This window comes from Drosophila gunungcola (genome assembly GCF_025200985.1).
Source record: "Drosophila gunungcola strain Sukarami chromosome 3L unlocalized genomic scaffold, Dgunungcola_SK_2 000002F, whole genome shotgun sequence".
Lineage (NCBI taxonomy): Eukaryota > Metazoa > Arthropoda > Insecta > Diptera > Drosophilidae > Drosophila > Drosophila gunungcola.
The window spans coordinates 3,228,563-3,248,934 of NW_026453178.1; the positions used below are offsets into that span (position 1 = coordinate 3,228,563).

A 20,372-nucleotide genomic window follows, 5' to 3' on the forward strand; every position below is an offset into this window, starting at 1 on the left:
TTTCTGGGGCAGATCGGGGGACGATCGGGTCGCGTCCGGATGAGGGGTAACAACTACACGATGGCAGTGGATCGTGCAAAGCTACAGCGACGGGCTGGCAGGTGGCGCCGGCGCCGATTCGAATTTGAATATGAAATGGGAGAAGGGCTCAACTACTTGCAAATTTGTATTGTCCCAATCCAGGCAAAAGTCAAGTTTTTTAACCGACCATCAGTACGGCTCACTTTAAAGTACTTTTAATAAGAACACATCATGCATGCATGCAAACAAATTTAGAGCTTATATTTGGCATTGAAATTTTAGAATATTATTTTAATAAATAATTAAGTTAAACTATCATTGGAATTTTAAAAGAGAAGTGTGAATAAATAAATTAAACTTTATCATTGAAATTTAAAAAGAGAAGTTTCAGTCGATAGAGTAGTACATTTTAAAGCAAACGCATTTAGATAAAATATTTGGCAATGAAACTGAACAGAATTATTTAAATACATTTTAGATTTTTCAAAATTTAAATTTAATGTATGAAATTTTAGGAAAATTTGTATTTAAGTCTATTAAAATCTTTTACAACATATCATTTAAGGTTATTGTTATTCATATTGTTTCCAATACTTCGAAAAACCCCAAAATAATTTTCATCATGAACTTACAAAGATCAGTTTTATTTGTACAATTAATCTGTCTTTTTTAATGAAAACAGATATATACAAATATGCACATTTTAATGGTTAACTTTTATACATCTTTAAACATCTAAAATTCAAAATTTCATAGATCATAGACACATTGTATAAAGAATTTCCCCTAAATACAGTAACATACGTAACATTTGATCATTTAAAAGTCATCCTACGAGGTGACATTTAATACTTATTTCTGTCCAAAAGAAAGTGACATAATAATGAAACTAATATATACAAACGTGAGTACACACTTTCTTAAATGGCTATATAAATGTCAATCCAGGAAGTGAGGGATTAACAGCAGACGTTTGTAGCGACACGCCCCCGAAATAAGTACAGTGGCATAGTTAATATGTAATCCCCGACACGTGGAGTAAATTATGTTCCTTGAAGGGCTGTTATTAGGAGGAGTGCGTCTTGGACACTCCCCGCAATCAATGGTAATGCACCATAAAAGAGAATTGGGGTGGAAAATGTGACTTGGACAAAGAGAATCAGATGAACTTGTCTTATTTAACGTTGTAAGTTATTCTACAGAAGCTATATTCTGATCTAATCTTTCAGAACCTTTAGTCATTGTAAGTGTTAAGGGATATGAATAAATATTGCATACTTTTCGGATACTCACTTTACATTACCACTTTCTTAAGAAACTTAATTGGTCATCTTAATAAATAAAAGGAAATTCAATTAAGAACATTTATAGAAATAAGAATTAATTGATCTTTAGACTTATAAGTTAAATGTACCCATGCACTTATCTTATTCCCACGTTGTAAGATCTCGTTGGAAGCCAGTGTCGCTTCGCATTACCCATAAACATTTTTATGTAACCTACATTTAACAAGAAGGAAAGCAAACTTCGGCAAGCCGAAGTTCATATACCCTTGCAGCTATTGCATTAATTAAATACTTTTGAAAACATTTAAATTATGATTTACTTGAGTATGTGCTAAAAAAAAACATTGAAACTATGATTATTTGCAGCTCAATTATTAGATAGTTATTTTATATATTTTTATTATTTCTATGGGAACTATATGCTATAGACGTCCGATTTTGATAAAATTTATACCATAATTCTGAAATAATTAAACATTGCTATATGTCGAAGAACTAAACAAAAAATTAAAAAACAGAAAAGTTATAATTTTTTTCATTTATTTTTCCGATTGTTCCTATGGGAGCTATATGCTATAGTCGTCCGATTTTGATGAAATTGAAACCGTAATTCTGAAATATTAAACCATTACTATATCTCGAAGAACTAAACAAAAAATTAAAAAACAGCAAAGTTATAATTTTTTTTCATTTATTTTTTCCGATTGTTCCTATGGGAGCTATATGCTATAGTCGTCCGATTTTGATGAAATTTAAACCGTAAATCGGAAATATTTTACCATTACTATATGTCGAAGAACTAAACAAAAAATTAAAAAACAGCAAAGTTATAATTTTTTTTCATTTATTTTTCCGATTGTTCCTATGGGAGCTATATGCTATAGTCGTCCGATCCGGCTCGTTCCGACTTATATACTACCTGCAATAGAAAGACAACTTTTGGGAAAGTTTCATGCAGATAGCTTTAAAACTGAGAGACTAGTTTGCATATAAACGGACGGACAGACGGACAGACGGACAGACGGACAGACGGACATGGCTAGATCGACTCTCCTAGTGATGCTGATCAAGAATATATATACTTTATAGGGTCGGAAACGTCTCCTTCACTGCGTTGCAAACTTCTGACTGAAATTATAATACCCTCTGCAAGGGTATAAAAAGGGCATGACGAAATCTTAACGTAAGACCTGTCCTTTCGGTCAAGATTCATTGTGAAACTGGCGCCATTCAATGTGATCTCTCCTCGCAGTCCTTTTGCCTCTGATAATTGTTTCTTATCGGCGAGACAGTTGTGAATGACAATTTTTGGACAATAGCTCGGCTGTGGGTCGTCAACGCGGCACCGTCGCCAGCGGGGGCTATATATGGTTATAATTGCCGGGCGGGACCGGATTACACGACAGGTCGACCTGTCTACAGCCACTGCCCATTGCCATTCCCATTCCCATTCCCCTGCCCCTTTCCATCGCAGCGTATCTGTTACACAGAGTAATGATCGTAATGTCGCACAAGTATCTTTAAGATGCATTCGATATTTCAGAATGAACTACCTGCCGGGATGTGCCATCCCATCCTCTGCCGGCGTCCATCGTCGAGTCAACAGCAAAAAGGCTAGTTAATCTGCGCCGACCTCGATAACGTTTTAGTGCTCAATTTTGATTCTACGCCCTTTGTGGTTTGGGTCTTTACAACTGTTTATGCCTTTTATGATTTTGTCGTGGCCGTTTCGATTCGTTTTGATTCTGTTGCAAGCCTTTTGGCTTTGCTTTTGGGCTGGGTCGTCGTTTGCGTTTGTCGTTTGTCGGCCTGTCCCAAAGTGAATCTGGCAAGCCCTTGTCGACGTCGAGTGGGTCCTTAGCTGCGTCGTTATGGCTGTAATTTAATATCCTAGCTGGCATTGGACTTTTGTTTAATCATGACAGCCGACCGACTTACTCGGCTCGGCGGACACACCGTGGTTATCGACGAATGCTATTGGCGTTACGCCGCTCCGTGTTTCACACTTTTGCCCTTGGTCTTGTTTAAGCCCACTGTTTCGGCTTGTTTGGCCCGGTTCGTGTGCGCGGCCATTAAGGTTTGGGTGTCTCTCTCTCTCTCTCTCTGATTTCCTAAATGTCCAAGCCGATCCAAACTGATCCAAGCCAAGAAACCTTCCCATTTCGGCGCTCATTTAAATATTTTATCATCGCCGCGCTGGCAAGACACTAAAGAGAACTTTATATCTTTTCGGTTCGCTACGTTTTTATCACTCGAATGAACAAAAACATTTGTTACCAATCAGAGTTCTTAATTTTACGGCCTGTGTTTGCGACAAAAGTGCCGCTTCTTGCTTCTTGCTTCTTGCATCTTGCCCCCAGACACTGGACTTGGATATGGACTTGGACTTGGACTTGGGGTTGGAGTTGGAGTTGGACTCGATCGTTTGTCGGCTTTGTCGCAGAAATTAGCCGCGTATTCCTTTAGAGCTTGTATGTGCCCTGCCCGGTATCTTAATTGGCTTTGATGCTGCGATGGCTTTTCATAAACGTCAGGCCGGACATCTCCCAGTCCACACACTGGCACTCGTATCAACATGGGCCAACTCAGCTTGGACCTCGGATCGGCGGAAACTGGAAACTGGTATCTGGGAATGGAAAACAAACACATGTGCTTAAGAGATAGCTAAATTATTTTAAAGCTCATTTACTTATGTACATCCAGCGACACGGGATCGGGTTGCAATAACTTTTCGACGGTTGAGTGACTCGGGTAGAGTCCTTTTATTGCAGACCATTTCAGGGAAATGTATACATGAAAGGAGAAGTCAATGAGTTGATATGGAGTTCCTAATTTGGAGTCAGTATATAAAACATTACCAGACCTTTTTACACAAATTGTTTATGATTGAGTGACTAAGCTAGAGTCATATTACTGTAAGGAAAAGACATAAAGACATAATATTAGTTAAGTAATTATTTCAAAAACATTACGCACTTACAAAAAAAGTCTATATAACTTTATAATATTAATATTTCTATGATATTGCTAGCAAAAGTTGTAAAATTAAATAATAAATGTCAGATTGCCACTTTTTATTAAAATTTTTGGTATTGTAGTTAGCTATAGTGTTCTTCTTGTAAAAAATTATATATCATTTAAAAATTAAAGTTATCTCTTTGTGAATTTATGATAGGATTTGATTCTAAACAAAGCACAATAATTCATATCAGTTATTGAACCATTTTAGGCTTTTGTTAAGGTAAGTTAATTAATCTATTAAAAGACACTTTGGAACGCATAATTTAATTCTTATTGCCTCAGCATTCAACCTTATGTTCAATACCTTTTGATCACCATCCTCACTCACAACAAATAAAAACAAACATTTCAATTATTTATGAGGGGCTATTCTTTGGGATATAAACGAAATAAATAGATGCAAGCGCACACAAAGAGAAATTGCAACAATTGACAAATTGCGGCATATAAATTTCCCCCACTGAAGCGTAGAGATGTCAAACTGTCCCTTTGGCCATGGATAATATGTAGAGCGTTCCCTTTGTCTTTGAAATTATGTTAACTAGCCCAAGAATCGATCGCAGGGCATGTGCATAATTTATTCATACGTCAAAAACGGACTGTCCATTTAAATGCGAGCAGTTCCCAGTTCCCAGATCCCAATTTCTATATGGGTATATGGCCAGTGCAATGTTAAGCGGGGGGAAATGAGGATGAGTGGAGGGAAACGCAAATAAAACGCAGCATATTGGGAAAATTTCACGGTCTTTTGGCCGCTAGCTAACCAACTGGTCAACGGTCGTTGGTCGTTGGCCAGGGGCTAATTTATAGGGCGATTCGGTGGGTTGTCCGTTTGTCCGTTTGTTGTCCATTTGTTTGTCCACTTCCCGTCCCCTGTCCATATATTATTCCATTTCAGATTCAATTTACGGTGGGGGAGTGGAGTGGTGTTGTACTACAGTGCGTAAGGGCCAGGTAAATTGAAAAATGGACATTTGTAGTTTGATACCCATTTGGAGTAGGACAAGAAGGGCTATCTGTATAGCCAGGTTCTCTGCAAGCGGTTGATCAGGGTCGACTTTTCGGCTTAGATAAGCTGCTGCTGCTGCTGCTGCTGCTGCCGCTTTAGGCTGTGTATATTCTCCCCGATATCTCGACAGTGACAGACGGCAAGCAGGGGTTAAAGTTAGGGGTTGCTTTCCGTACTCTCGGGTTCATGTTCGCCTGATGGGTCTGCTGGTTCTGTGTTTTTCGACATGCAGATGTGACGTGACTGCGGATTTGTTTCGTGTATCTTTGCGACAACTTGATTTTTTGTCAACGCGATGCGCTTTTCGGGGAAATCCTTTTAGGCCTGATGGGCCCGCCGTTCGCGAGTGCATTTGACACTTTGTACTTGATGGATTACGTTAATTATTGATTAAATGGGCTTGTACTTGTCAGGACAAAGTAAAATCCATTAGGTATTTGAATATGGCTCTGGGTCCGCTGTAGCGAAATTAGATTTAAATTTTTTGGGAATTTATAATTTGACATGAACGGGCGCGCGTTTGATGGATGCTCTGGGGATGTGTATGGCCAATAAAAAAAGTGAAAAAAACTGTGAGAAGAGGGTCTACTTGCCGCGGTGACATTCCGCTGCTGTCGCCTCCAAGCGCCAGTCCCCCGCCACACAATCACACACACACACACACCACACACCTTCTTGGGACACAGATACAGATACTCTGCAAATGGGATGCATCTGGGATCCGATCCGATCCGATCCCATACGATCCCATACTCGTATGGGAACACGAGGTCCAACGAACGGTGGACACGCACTAAAAAGCCGGCTGCGGCGATTCAGATTGAGGAGATAAGGAGCGGCGGGCTCTTTGGGAGATGCCGCGTCGTTATTTTTCGGTTGTCGCTTCATCTGCTCTGATTAATTCCCTCAGATGAAATGCCGCTCCCCAGTCACCAGCCACTTGATGCTGCGTATTCTCGTACAGTTGCGGTTAAATCAATAGCTGTCCAGCCAAGCCTCAACTTTAATGAGCCAATACATTTTGTCCTACCCAAGTTAGTGGATCATTTGTTATAACTTGAGAAAGGAAATCCTCCATTTGCGATTTCACTTTTGTCAACGCCATTTTATAAAATGGCAACCGAATTCGGGCGGTCATATAATCGTAGTTTTTAGTGTTCAATTTATAATACAATTTAAAACTGTTACAAGCCAAAAATGTTACAAGTTATTTACAAATAATATAAATAAGTAAATCAACTATGTCAAGCCGATAAACCGATACGATTAAATCCGAATAGTTTTTGTCCTTCAGCTGTTTGACTCGGAAGTACATTTTTGATTTTACGAAAACAACTGCTTATTTACATAATAAGTTTTATAATGTTTCTACTTACTGTTAAAACAGTTTATCCGTTTTTGTCAATTATGTAATTATAAGAAAAGCTGTGTAACACTATATATTGACCTCCGCTGTGTAATAAAATGTCGCGGTGGGCACTTGGCATTTTTCAAATGAGGAAACTTTGATTTATCGGCATTTCGCCGACAGCGCCGCCATTTTGGACGAGTAAGTAGGTGCAGCTTGCCAAGTTGCATCTGCGAAAGCGATTCTGTTTAAGCTTTCCCTCCCGAGCTTTTTCGGGGACTTCCGGAAGCTTTTGCCTAAGCACTGCACACGGTCCCGATAGTTCGACTTTTGCAACTGCATATTGTCGGGAAAATTAGCTCGAAAAGCGCGCAGTCTCTTTGACTTTTCGTGGAAAACTCAGCGACTTGGCACAGCTGGCTAATCAGCAGAAAATTTCCCGACCACCCAAAATTTCCCACTATTTTCCCCCACCATAAAGTCCCAAGCGCTTCCGTTGCTTTGGCTCCGCCTGTTAAAAAATGGCTGCGCATTTATCTGCGGCCTGCGCAGAGCAAGAGCAAGCGAGATGGATGTAGAGCGGCAGCCATCTCACTCGCACTCGCTTTTCCTTTCCCCTCAACGAATACAAACACGATAGAGTAGTAATACCACGGATACTGGTTTCTTTTTTCTTTTTTTTCACTCCTCTCGTAATCCGTGCAAAACTTTAATTGGTGTTTTGCACTTCTAATGGATCCTGGGAGTGTATTAGACCCGAATCGTAACAGAAAGAGACATTTGTATACACTCGAAATCGCTCGAAACACATGTAAATGTGTGCGCACGTAACCGGGGGTTAAGTGTTCAAAGCCCAACAACGCCAATATTGATCTGCGATATGTGTCACTTTACGTTGCAGATTTACGAGCCCAAAGCGGCGATTTTTGATATTGGTTAAGCGAAACGAATCCGTCATTTCAAATGTGTTCGTTTACCCTTTTTCACTCACAGTGCGGAAAGTGTTTTTAAACTGATTTCAAAAAGTCTTTCCTCAAAATATATATTAAAATTCACAGAAAAAATATATTGAAACATGGTATACTATTCTAGTTGAGAGAAAACTCATACATTAAATATTATAGCAAAAATGACTATGACAAAATTTTTTATACTATTTAACACATTCTTCTGTAAATTTGCTATTTTAACATGGATGGTAGTAGTAGCAGTCTCTTTAAAAAAAGGAAAATTACAAAAAAAAAAAGGCTAAGGACTGCACATATATAATAAAAATTAATAAGTTTTGTTCAGTCTTTAAAACAATAGTTGTATATTTAAATAATACTTAGATAAATTATTTATATCTTAGTTTGCGGAGAGTTTATTTAATCCTCTAAAAATTAAATATTGTTATCTTTTTAACAAAAGGATATAAAGTTCGGAAGGTTGTTATGGTTCTTAATTTATCAACGAAAAGTATACAAGTTTATTATAAGTCAGATTTTTAAGCAACCGCTTAAATTACAATTTTGGGGTGATTTTTTCATTTTGTAAATTTGCTTTAAAGATAATAACATTATGAGCTCAGAAACACTTTTAAGGGATGAATCAATAATTTCAATCCACCGATTAATTTTCTACCAACACACATCTTATTTCTTACGCCCCAAATTATTTCGGAATTCAAAATTAACTTGTTTGAAGCGAACACTCTAAAATAAGAATCTAATTGTTTCATTTCAAAGGGAAACAAATTGTTTGTGTCTCGGCATTGGATGTTGGATAATTCATTTTTATTAAGAAGAGCTGTCACTTAAAGAGGGCAGACTTATCCAAATGTATTGATTTTCCAGGAGGGGAAGATAAATTTGTCGTGAATATTGTGAACGACAGCTTGCTCGGCGGACTTTTTGACTTAAAGATGAATGTGCTCTGTCAATTGTAAATAAAAGTAGAACAGATATATAGTAAAAAGCTGTATGATTTTAAAAGCCATGAAAGTCTTTGTTTTTTTGATTTTACAAGCCAAATAATTTTTCTTAGATTGCGTTCGAAAGCACTTGCACACAGTCAATTTAATGAAACATTATTTTAATATATAGTAAATTTAAAGGCAATAGAAAACACAAATTTGAGAAATAAAAAAATTTTTATAGAAATATAAAGGATTTGAAATTTGTCAATAAGATAAGTATTAAATTAGTATCACGATAGTATTAAAATAACACTATTTTGATTTAAAAATTAGGCCTAAGACAACAGTTAAAGACATTTAAACCAAATGAAACTTTTTTTGGGTGTAGACAAAGTCTACTCAAGAAATTAGTGTCGCAAATAATTAAGAATTTTCGTTTTTATTACAAATTCTATGCTCTTGCAAAATTCACATTAACATAACGAAATATTTATTTAAATGCACATTTTGTTGATGGATTATGAAAAAACTACCACTTCTGTAATTTATTGATACAAATTGAAATGTCCAATCATTAATATTATTTTGCCTTTTAAATAAGACATATTTAACCAGTTAAATATTTTTTTCTAGCAACAAACAACACAACAATTTTTGAGTATTTGTGAAGAATCAAACCAAAGTTATAATTATGTGGCATAGAAATTCCAAGCGTTTTATACTACTACACCGTGCTGAACGTTTATGAATTATAAGCCCAACTATGGCAACTTAGTTAATAGGCTCTATGAAGTTTCCTGCACGTATAATTATGTACACGTGTACCAGCAGGTGTGGGCCCTGGCAATGTTTACACGATACGCACACAATCTACGACATGTGCCCGAAAAGCCAATCCTTGTCACACCGCCTGACATTCTGTTGGAACAGTGGTAAATCAGAACTAATTTCGAAGCCCAGCTCATCAGATCTCCGCCCAACCGCTGAGGAAAGTGGTGGAGTGTCTGTCCGGGGGACAGCCATCGGAATCTACACCTCTGACCCGCACTTCGACCCCCACTCCACACTCCCCACCATCCCAGAGAACATGCTTCAAAGACTGCTATTTAAAGTTTCAAATTTCGGACATTTGTCCGTCACGACCCCAACCGACCGGCAACAACGGTGGTTGAATGGCCAACACTCGCCCAGGATAACACACAAGGACACAAAGAACACTGGACAGTGGACACACCCGCTGGCGACAAGGGGATATGGGATATAGATATACGTATACGGACAGGCCTAAGACATCGACGTGGAGCGAACCTGGACGATGACACCGAAAGTCCTTGTAGTTAGCAGAATGTAGTTTGTTTGACATCTATTTAAAAGTTTAATCGGATGAGTGTAGTCCGTGCGGTTAGGCTGACCAAAACACAGTGTATTACATAGTCACTGACTTTCCGCATCGCCGCCAGGTGACCGCTCGACCATCAGACAGGTGTTGCAATTTCGGGGACGTCACTGGGGATGAGCCAAGGAGGCGATGGCGGCCGGGAACGTCTATCCTTCAACACTAATTAACGTTGATTCAACGGCTAAAAAGCCGGAATCCCTTCACATTAAAATTAAAAGGGGATTGGAAATAACCTAACACGTATTACCCATTTTACGTTGGCACTTAGTGAATATGCCATTCAAGCTAAATATATTGTCGTATGGTCAATCTTTTAAAAACTATATTCAGGAATATTGTTATACAATATAAAAAAGGGAAGAACTGAACAATTTTTTTTGTTCTATAAGTGAAAATTTTAAGTTTTATAGGAAATTTATTTTTTTAGAAAATTATTTTGGAAAATTTGTTTTGACAGTTTCTTGTATTATAAATATAATTCCAATACTGTTTATGTAGTTTTTGTTTTGTTAATAAAGAAAACTAAATTTAACTTAACAAACTTGAAACTGTTTTAAAAAGTAGTAGTTAAAAAAATATAATCCATATATGTATGTCCAAGGTGGTAAAAAAAAATATATATATGTAAAAAGCTTAATGAGATCTTAAATGTAAGAAATTAAAATTTTTACAGATTTTCCCACATCATCAGTAACCATTTCCTGACGAACGTCTTAATTTCCTTAGATAAAACATTCAATTAAACTCCACAACTTGTTTCCAAATGTAACAGCACACTTTATTCTTAGTGTACAACTCAAGAATGTGATGATTGGGGTATGTGCTGGTGGGTGGGTGTATGGGCGGTTTGATCGGCAGCCTGTCGCCATAGCCACTTCATGCTCGATCGGCCGACGTATCTGTCCATCGCATTTTAATTGCCGTATTTATTTCGAGCGCCTCCACCGACGGCCATCGAGGGCCGATAGCCCAATTATGTACATACACACGGACAACGAAGAACAGAGCGGAGACCATTGTCTCATCCGGCCAACTGACCACGGCCCATGCCTATCTATCCGGCCGGTAAGTAATTGTAGGCAAATATTTGTGTTTGCTCTTTGCCGCTATCTGAAGCGGTAACTTGAAATGCTCGAATTTGACACTTTGTCCGAGTATCGGACATCGGCCATCGCATAACGGACAGCGGACAACGGACAACAGAAGTGGAGCCTCCACAGTTGCTATCAATGGCAACAAAGCCATACGCCTCCGTTCATGCGAAACTTTTAATTAAATGCCTAATAGATGTTTGTCACTCTTGTGCGCCGATTAATAGTTCGATTTTATTCGGTCTCGTGATCTCCCGTGTCATGTCCATACGGTCGGCAATTAATTTCCTAGCTGGCGAGATTTTCTGTCGTCGTTTTGGAATAGAGACAGAATGAGAGTTGGAACCACAAATCCGTATTTGGAATGAAACTTTCTGCACTTTGAACGACGTCTGGCGCTGAACAGCGGCTTTCTTTGACAGCGATAAGCCGGCGCCCTGGGCCCCTTGTTACCCAAATTTAATATAATAATATCGGGGGAAATATGAATGCATAAGCAGATAAATTTAATTTCCTTAGCCAGGTTGATTCTATCGGCTTAATTAATTGAAAAGTGCAGAAAACGAGGGAGTATCCAGTAGCCGGAAGGCCTTTCAAGTAATCATCTGACCTGACAACGGACCGAATTTGTTTTTAAATATGTCGATGATGTATATCTAAAAAAAAATGTGCTCTAAATTCCTCAATAAGTATTTAATCAATGAGTGGCAAAATACGATAAATGCATACTTTAATTGAATTAATTTGATTACAAGCTATATTTATACTTCTTTCATAGTCAATTTCCGTTTCTCGTTCAGATTGCCTCTTTAAACTTTTTTTTTTGAATTTTTTATTGGCCTTACTGCTGAAACCCAATCTCAGCGTTTTTGGGTTACGGTGTTTATGTACATTTGCATGTGTGTACTTTCGCGGGGGCTTGATCAATTAACTTTGCTGACATCGACACAGCGGAAAGTTCAGCGCTGAGGTTTCATTCAGAAATAAGTGCAGTTCTCGTTCATTAAACGAGTATGTTTGCTGCTGTGAATTAATTCCGATGACGCAGATGAAATGGGGGTTGGCATGTGGATGTGCCAAAAATAATGGAAACATTTCAGCTGTTATGCGAACACTTTCTTTTAAGGGTAGAAGATTTTCACAAATGAATTTTGAATTTATAAATAGACGAAAATTACATCACCACAGGGCTGTTTATTAAGGCAAAAAAGAAAATAAAGACGCAAACACAATTTTTGTCTGTTTTAAAGTTTAAACGTATAGACTGACAAACAAAAATAAAATCCAAAAGAAGGCTGCCTAACACATTTTGTAGCCATTTTTTATAAAAATGTCTTATATATTGATTTTATCTTCAGCTTTATTACGCCTAACATGCTATCTTTTTTATTAAACTATTGTAAGGCTGTTCAAATTCTGAGAGTCATTAAAAATACTCAAATAGTATCATTCAATTCCGCTCAGATTATAAAATTATCATATATTCTAAAATGATTTGCTCATTAGTTATTTAAAGTCATAAAACAGTATGTTAAATTAAAAAAATGTAAGAAAACCTGTTGTTTTCAAGACACTCAAAACATTATGCCCTGTTTAGAGGTAGCCCTTTAATATCTATTCCAAGTCCCTAATTAAGGTTCTTCTGGTGTTTTTTAAAACCATTTTATGAACACATGTCACTTTGTTCTCCCCTGCGTAATTCCGCGATCACGACCTTCAAAGGCGCGAGCTAATTTTCCTGGGTCTATTACAGCGGTTTGTTTTATGCAAATCAAATGCAAATTGTAATTAAACGAAAGTTTTGTGATTTGCACACACACTCTGGGGGGTCGGACCCCACATGAAAGGCAAATAACAGGGGGCGCAAAATCGCGGGAGATCGGACTGAAATATGATCGGCGATCGCATTTACAATCGCGAATGTAAGTGCAGCGTTTGCATTTTCGCATTCAGCAGTTCGAAAGTGTGCACATTTTGTTGTTCTTTGGTGGTCCCAATAGCCCATCCGGTCGGACGGTTGGACTGTCGGACGGACAGCGATACGAACGGACGGACGGACAGATGGACGGACGAGCCGCTGCTTCCACGGCGTTGTCGACGCCCCAGTCGCCAATGCTGTCTACATTGGATTTCCGGCGTGGTGTAAGAATGCCTTCAATGGCTTTTGATTCTTTCTTTTCTTTTCTTTTTTGATTTTGATTCTGATTCGGAATCGGAATCGGCTTTTGCTTTTGCTTATGCTTATGCCCACTATACTATATGGCCCTAGTGGGGTTACATCGGATCATGCTTAATTGGCAAAATATGATTCATGGCGTTTTGCACTTTCATCGCTTTGCTGCCGGCACTGCAGTTTTTTAGTTTGTCAGTTTGTCGCCTATAAACAATTAACGATGCAGTGAGCAAGTGAGTTATCTCTGCCCCGATATCGCCCAATTCTCGGGGCTGCATCATCGCCCCCATGGAGCCACTGGCCATGCATATATATATATATATGAGGCTCTGGCCACGGTTTGGCCGCCAATTAAGAGCACTGCAATTGTCGCCCGGCCAATCGTCCTGCGCCACTGCGATTGGTCGGTGTCCAACTCATAAATACGTCATGTTCAATTAAGAAGCGTTAATTGAAAGTAATGAACATTTATCGATAATGGAGCCGGCGAAACGCGGAAGTGGCACTTCGCAACGAGGGGCCCACCTATAACAATTCATTTAAAAATAAGTAGTTTGGCACATGTAACTTGTCAGCGGCATCAATTCTAAAGGTCTGGAGCGAAAAAATGTTGCCAAACGATTTTGGTAAATCATACATTTGTATTGGTATTCCATACAAAAATTTTCCTTTAAATATTAAAAATTTAGATTTCCCATGTTATAAAATTTACTATACAATTTTCGTATGATAGAAGGAACACAATTGTAAGTAATAGTTGTTCAATAAATTTTATTTCCATTTTTTAGAGGAGAACATTATAGCGATCTACACAAAAATTGAAAAAAATCGATCAGTTGTTAAAGTTGTTTAACAAAGTCTCACGAACAAAGTATATAAATTATACTGTCTGTTTTCCGATTTCCTGATCATATATGTTCCTAATAAATTACATAAAACAACCAAAAACAAGTAATTATATCACAAGTAACAAACCCAATTAAATAAAACTATCCTACCAAATTGGAATTTCATATCTCTTCCCTGTTTTGGGCATGGATTAAGCACTTGTTCGGTCGTAATTCGGCGATCATCACTCAATGAAAGTGTGTACTCTTTAATGGAAGCGCTTTAAGTCGCTTAACGCTCAAAACGAATTGCTTTCCGCGGCCGAGTGGAGGAAATGCGACATAAATATGCATGAGACTTGAGTGGGTCTACTACTCTACGGCTTTTAGCTAACATTTTCGAAACTTTTACGTTCGGATTCTTAATTCAACAAAACACGCAAAGTTAATAAATTTCAAAGCTGAATATGTTTTCACCATCATGCATTTAGTCTGGCCGGGAATGTTGGGGCGTCTGGCCACTTTGGCTTTGGCTCTGCCTCTGGCTTTGCCTTCGGACCTTGTGTTTTCGGCGGCAGAGGCAAACACAACAAAAAGTATACCATTTTTAGGGAAGGGGTCCCCCGAAAGAAAAAGACGGTGTGGTGTGGTATGGTATGGAAACGTTGCTTGTGGCGTGGCTACATTGTTTGCAACTACAAGTAATTAATTTTACCACTACAAGGTTTTAATGACTTCTAAAAAGTTTTTAGCATTTGCTGGATAATCCGGCCGGGGCCAAGACAAGTCCTCCGACGACTTTCTTCGGGGGCGTGGCAAAAGGCGTGGGCGTGCCGACAAAGCTTGCGACTATTGTCCTACAAGTTGGCGAAAAACAAGTGAGTGAGAGTGGCCAGAACATGGATGCTGATGGCGAAGCATGATGCCGATGCTATTGCCATGCTAAATAGGCCTGGCTCCAAGCCGTCAGCACACACAGCTGGCTCTTGGCTGGCTGTTTATGGCCAGTATCATGTCCAACTCCATGTCCCTGGCGAACCGCAAGGCCAAGACCCCTCAATGAAGACCAAAAGGCTGCTGCTGCTGCTGCCGCTGCTGCTGCTGTTCCTGCCTGGACACAATGTGCGGTTTTTGGTCTGTTGATATAATTTGAATTTTATGGTGTAATTACGGTCATAAATGTATTTGCCGTTTAATGGACCAGGCTTTTGGGCTGTGTGTGTGGCTCCGAACACTGCCACAAAATTCACGAACTGGGTGCTTAAAACTATTTGTTTTCAAAACATGTTCTGCAAAATACGTCCGTATTTGAATTTATAGATTAAAATCAATAATAGTTTTTCGTATATAATACATATTTTGAAGTGGTTAATCTGTAAATGTATTTACTTAATATTTGACAAATTGCCATAGTTGCAATATTAAGACTTCATTATTTTTAAACCAGTTAGCAGCGTGTGAATACAAAAATTAAATTGGATATGAAATGTTGGTCTACTTTTATAATCATTATTTTTTTCCGTGTGCCCAAGCTTAGTCACAAGTGTTTTTTTCTGCGTGTGATGATGGCCACCCAGGAAAACAATGTTGCCGGGGAGCCGAGAACCTTTTGTTGACTGCCAACTATAAAGTGATAAAACCGTGAAGACATCCTGATGTATGTGGAGTGCCGCAGGCGGAGGCGCCGTGAGTGCATTTAATTTGCATTTATTGGATATTAGCACGTCTGCCCCCGGATCTGTGGCTCCGAATCTCTGCATCTCTGCATCTCTGAATCTCTGGATCGCGAGTGCAAGACGCCGCAGGAACAAAATGATGTGGTAATCTATATAAAGGCCTGCATCCGTACACTTAATAAGCAAACGCTAACAATGTAGCCATCGCATGGATGGGTTAAGAAGGGAAGTTGCCTGTTTTAGTGATGGGGTTGAGGCTGAATGTCGGTGTGCAAACTTTAAATACAATACGCTAATGGCATGGCATTGTGCCGGCATCTGAATCCGAATCTGGATTGGATTGGGCTGGATTGGATTCGACTCGAATCGAACCGAATGGTTTGGTTTCCCAGTGCGCTTTTGTTTCCCGTCGAGCATGACAAAAGTGGCGACAGCTCGCCAGCACTCGTGAATGCGAGAGGAGGTAGCAAAAAAACAGAACACACTGAATTATAAACATTTTAAATTGAAATAACGTGTCGCAATTTTTTGTCGCTGCTCCTTGTGCTGCCTGATGCCTGATGCCATACTGCCTGCTGCTGCTGGCTGTTGCTGGCAGCCACAGAAACAAAACAAAAGTACAAAAATCGAGGAGAAACGTTCGAAAAACAACGGGCAAGCCAAAGAGCAGAGCAGCGAGACTTCAAAAACGTCGTTAACGCTTACCTACCGCGCATTCTGCAATCAAATACGATTGATCTCACACTCGCCCCGCAGTTCTGTCCTCTGCTGTGCTGTGCTGTGCTGTTCTGTATTTGTATCTGTATCTGTATCTGGGCCTGGTCCTGGTCCTGCTCCTATGTATCTGTATCTGTATCTGGAAATGGGCAGCAGGAGTGGCAGTGGCAGAGCATCACCATCAACAACAGCAGTGACAATGGCGACAGAAAAACAACAACAGCAAAAGCAATAGCAGCAGCTAAGAGCCAAAAGGATGGCAACAGAATGGCCAGAATGAACGGCCGACGGACGGACAGATGGACAGTCGCAGGAAGTGAGTTTGGAGCCCTCATTTTGGCCTCTGTCTGAGCCACCACCTCATGCACCACCTCCTGTGTCCCCCACCAACCACCAACCACCAACACCTCCTCCAACCACCACGCGTGTCGCCAAGTCGGTGGCATGGCATAGGTGGCAATGACAATCGCGACCGGATGCTTCAAATCAGATATTGTTTTACTTTGCGCCTTCATTCAGAATTTCGAATTTCGATTGTCAGCGTGTCTGTGTCGCTGTTTATTTCGGTTTTTTTTTTTCGCTTTTTCCGCCTGCCTTTCGACCTGGCTTTTGTCTGTGGCGAAACGCCAAATATTTAAGCAGCAGCAGCAGCAGCGGCAATCACCGTTTGCAATGCGAGCAACGTGAGGCTTAAATAAATGTGTCTCGATTGGGACGACGGGCCGAGCTGACAACGCGCCCGCCGATATATATCCTTCTGCTCCGGCCTTAGCTTTTTCTTTAGCTGTTTCTGTTTCTGTAGCCGTAGCTTTTGGCCTGGCTTTTGCTCAATGGAGCTCGAGCTCCAGCTCGTAGATCTAATCACCGCTGGCACCGATGGGCCGCAATAAATGCGGCGTGCAGGCGACAAATTCATGGTTCATCTCTGCGGTCAAACAGTGAGAAAAAATACATAGTAAATTGATCACTAAGAAAATACACAAAACATGGATAATTTAAGAAACAAGAAGATCAGCTTAAAAATCACATGAGATACAAAACCCTTGGCAATTAAAATTTTAATTTGAAAACGTCATTAAAATCCATCAGTCAAAATAAACCAACAAAATTATATTATTAAAATATGTTCACTAATATTTATGTAAGCGCTTTAATTCAAATAAAATTGCAAATAGTTTCATTATTAAAATCTCTAAATTAAGTAATTTAGATTTATTCAGGTCAGTTACTAATTTACCAATAAATATTCAACTTTTATGTCAGCTAGGAAACTTAATGTAATTATATTATAAGGCATAAAGGGCATTGCACATTTTGTAACAAATTGATTGGAATTTTGAATACATAGTTTATTATATATTATTATCTTTTAATTTGTATGAACAAATATTGAAATTTAAAAATAATTATGATTAATATTTTAAATACATAAATTAATATTATTGTTGTTTTTAATTTGTATGTACTAACTTTATGACATCTTTGAATTTAATTTTAGGGCTGCCTTGTTTTCAAGAATATGAGTAAATGTTTAAGCTATCGTAGAAATTGTTCCATGTTTGTTTCAGTGCAACATCAAGGCAAAAGTCATCACCCAAAGGAATAGAATCCCTAGGCAGGCAATCCCCTTCAATCAACGAAAGTCCGCTCAATAAATGGAGGCGATTTGAGACCTAATGGCTGTGTGAGGTCCAGAACGGACATTCTCCACTACTTCTTCCAAAAGAGCACCCATCACTTTCACCGGGGGGAACTGCGAGAGTGTTTGATTATTGTCTCAATCGAGGCTAAGATGCTCGCCAACTTCCGCTTGTCCGCTGACGATTTCGGGGCTCAAGACTTGAGTCTTGGGACTCAAGGCTTTGGCTTTCATTCATGAAGCCCCCAAACCCAAATCCCACCGGGAAAATAAGGAGTCGAGACAAGAAATCACACAAAAAGTGCGGTATGTGTGGCGGCGGTACACAAAACCTGTCTGCTTGTTAACACCGCCAACTGGGAACTGGGAACTGAATTGGGAGCTGTGGATCGAGGAGGAAGTCAAAGTCGAAGGTGACGGCGAAGACGAAGACGAGGACGAGGACGCTCTAGTGTTAAAGCCGGGGAAGTGTCAGCCGGCCAAATTGACAGGCAAAGGCAGAGTAAACGATTTTGGAGATTTGTCATTGATAAGTCGGCCAGAGTGGTAAAAGGGATGCCAAATGCGGGCTTTTCGCAGAAACGAGGTCCCAGTGTCCCATAACCCAGAGCCCAGAACCCCGAACCCCAAGCCCCAGTGTCAAAGTCAGGGCCAAAAACCGGACGGAAGGATGGATTCGCATCGAATCGAATCGAATCGAATCCGTCCCTTGTGTGTGGCTCTCCTGCTCAGCGGCTGACTTCTGGCGTGCAGAGCAAATTAATTCACACCTTGCCAATCCATTGTTGGACGACAAGACATATATATGCAAATTGTTTCTTACGAATTAAGCTTGCCCACGGTATGTGTTTGTTCGAGTGTTTTGGATTGGGGGCTGGGGGCTGCGGGTTGGAGTATTTCAGACGAGGTAAATGCACAGGCCCAGCGGCAGTCCGATATTAATTTGGTAGGCAAAGCTACGGCTTTGTCTAATAAATTACAAACAAAATATGCTCATGTCTTCGTGAGTCGACAGAAAGTGGCACACAGTTGGTCATCCGGCCGATCGAGCTATTCGAATCGAATCGAATCGAATCGAATCGAATGGTATGGAATCCAAGTCGAACAACGAGCCATTGGGAACATTACAATAATATTATGTCAGTAACCCCCCAGTTACCAAGTATCGATTCGAGCGGGTCCTCAGATACTTGCGTACTTGGATGGCAAGATACTCGGACACCCAGATACTCGACGGCACGAACCGAGTGTGTGTGTGTGGGGTCAAAGAAATAATTAATTTAAAATTCCATCAGCGCACGCCGAAACGACACATTGAAAGCTCTTTAAGTCCCAAATTACGAGCATTGTACCAGAAACAAATGAGAAAGACTCACGACAATATTTCTGACACATTTGCTGTTTGTAATGCGATTGTTAACTGCGTGCGACGACAACCAAAATCAGACGCTATGCGGATCGCCCCGATCTATCGATGGAATATCATATTTGAATGTCCCGCTTCATATGCGCAGCGTGTCGCGTTTGACTAGTCGTCGGTTTCTCTGCCACCACCAAAGTCCCATCCCATCCTCATTCCCATCCCCATTCCCATTCCCATTCCCAAAAAAATCCCCCATTCCCAGCCCCAAGAAGCATGGCAAACATTTTTGGTTACCAAACAAGAGCTTCAGCCGAATCGAAGTAGGCCTTAATGGGCTGTGTCGCTATGATAAAAGCCGTCACACCTGGCGGGAAAAACAATTTTCATATTTGGACTCAAAATGAGTAAGTCTTTTCTCCACTAATAAATTTGAAATTATCATAAGTTTGATCACCAAAATTATGCTATTTCATTTTCCATTAAATCTAAATTTTAGACATCACTGAAAGTTACCCAATATTTACTATTATAATGTAATCATATTAATTTAAATGATACAACTTGGTTTTACCTTAATTTACTCCTTTTTTTATGATCATTTGGTGTATGATTTTTTGAAGTCATTTCCAAATGCTTTATTTTAAAAATGTAACTAGAAGTCATTCTTCTTGGATAATTCCAATCTGTTCAGGTTAAACTGTATAATTGTAATTATATAACTAATTAATGAATATACAATGTATAACTTGCATGCTTCATATCTTGAAAATAAAATAATTAAGCAATAAAGTTAGGTAACAAGATACGGTCTTAAAATAAAAGCCTTCAAAGATAACTCTTTATGACGACAGCTTTATTACCTTATTTGAGGCAATCACATATGCCGTTTATTTATTTGTGTGACA

General features: G+C 39.4%; 1 long non-coding RNA gene across 1 annotated transcript; it reads right to left on the minus strand.

Annotated features, from left to right (window-relative positions):
- Window positions 1-2,188: 2,188 nt before the first annotated feature.
- LOC128257259 (uncharacterized) lies at window positions 2,189-7,070 on the minus strand. The gene is made up of 4 exons (XR_008267846.1): window positions 6,714-7,070; window positions 4,171-4,220; window positions 3,997-4,066; window positions 2,189-3,933 (listed from the first exon to the last, which is right to left on the minus strand). It is a non-coding gene; the product is annotated as an uncharacterized LOC128257259 (long non-coding RNA).
- Window positions 7,071-20,372: the final 13,302 nt, after the last annotated feature.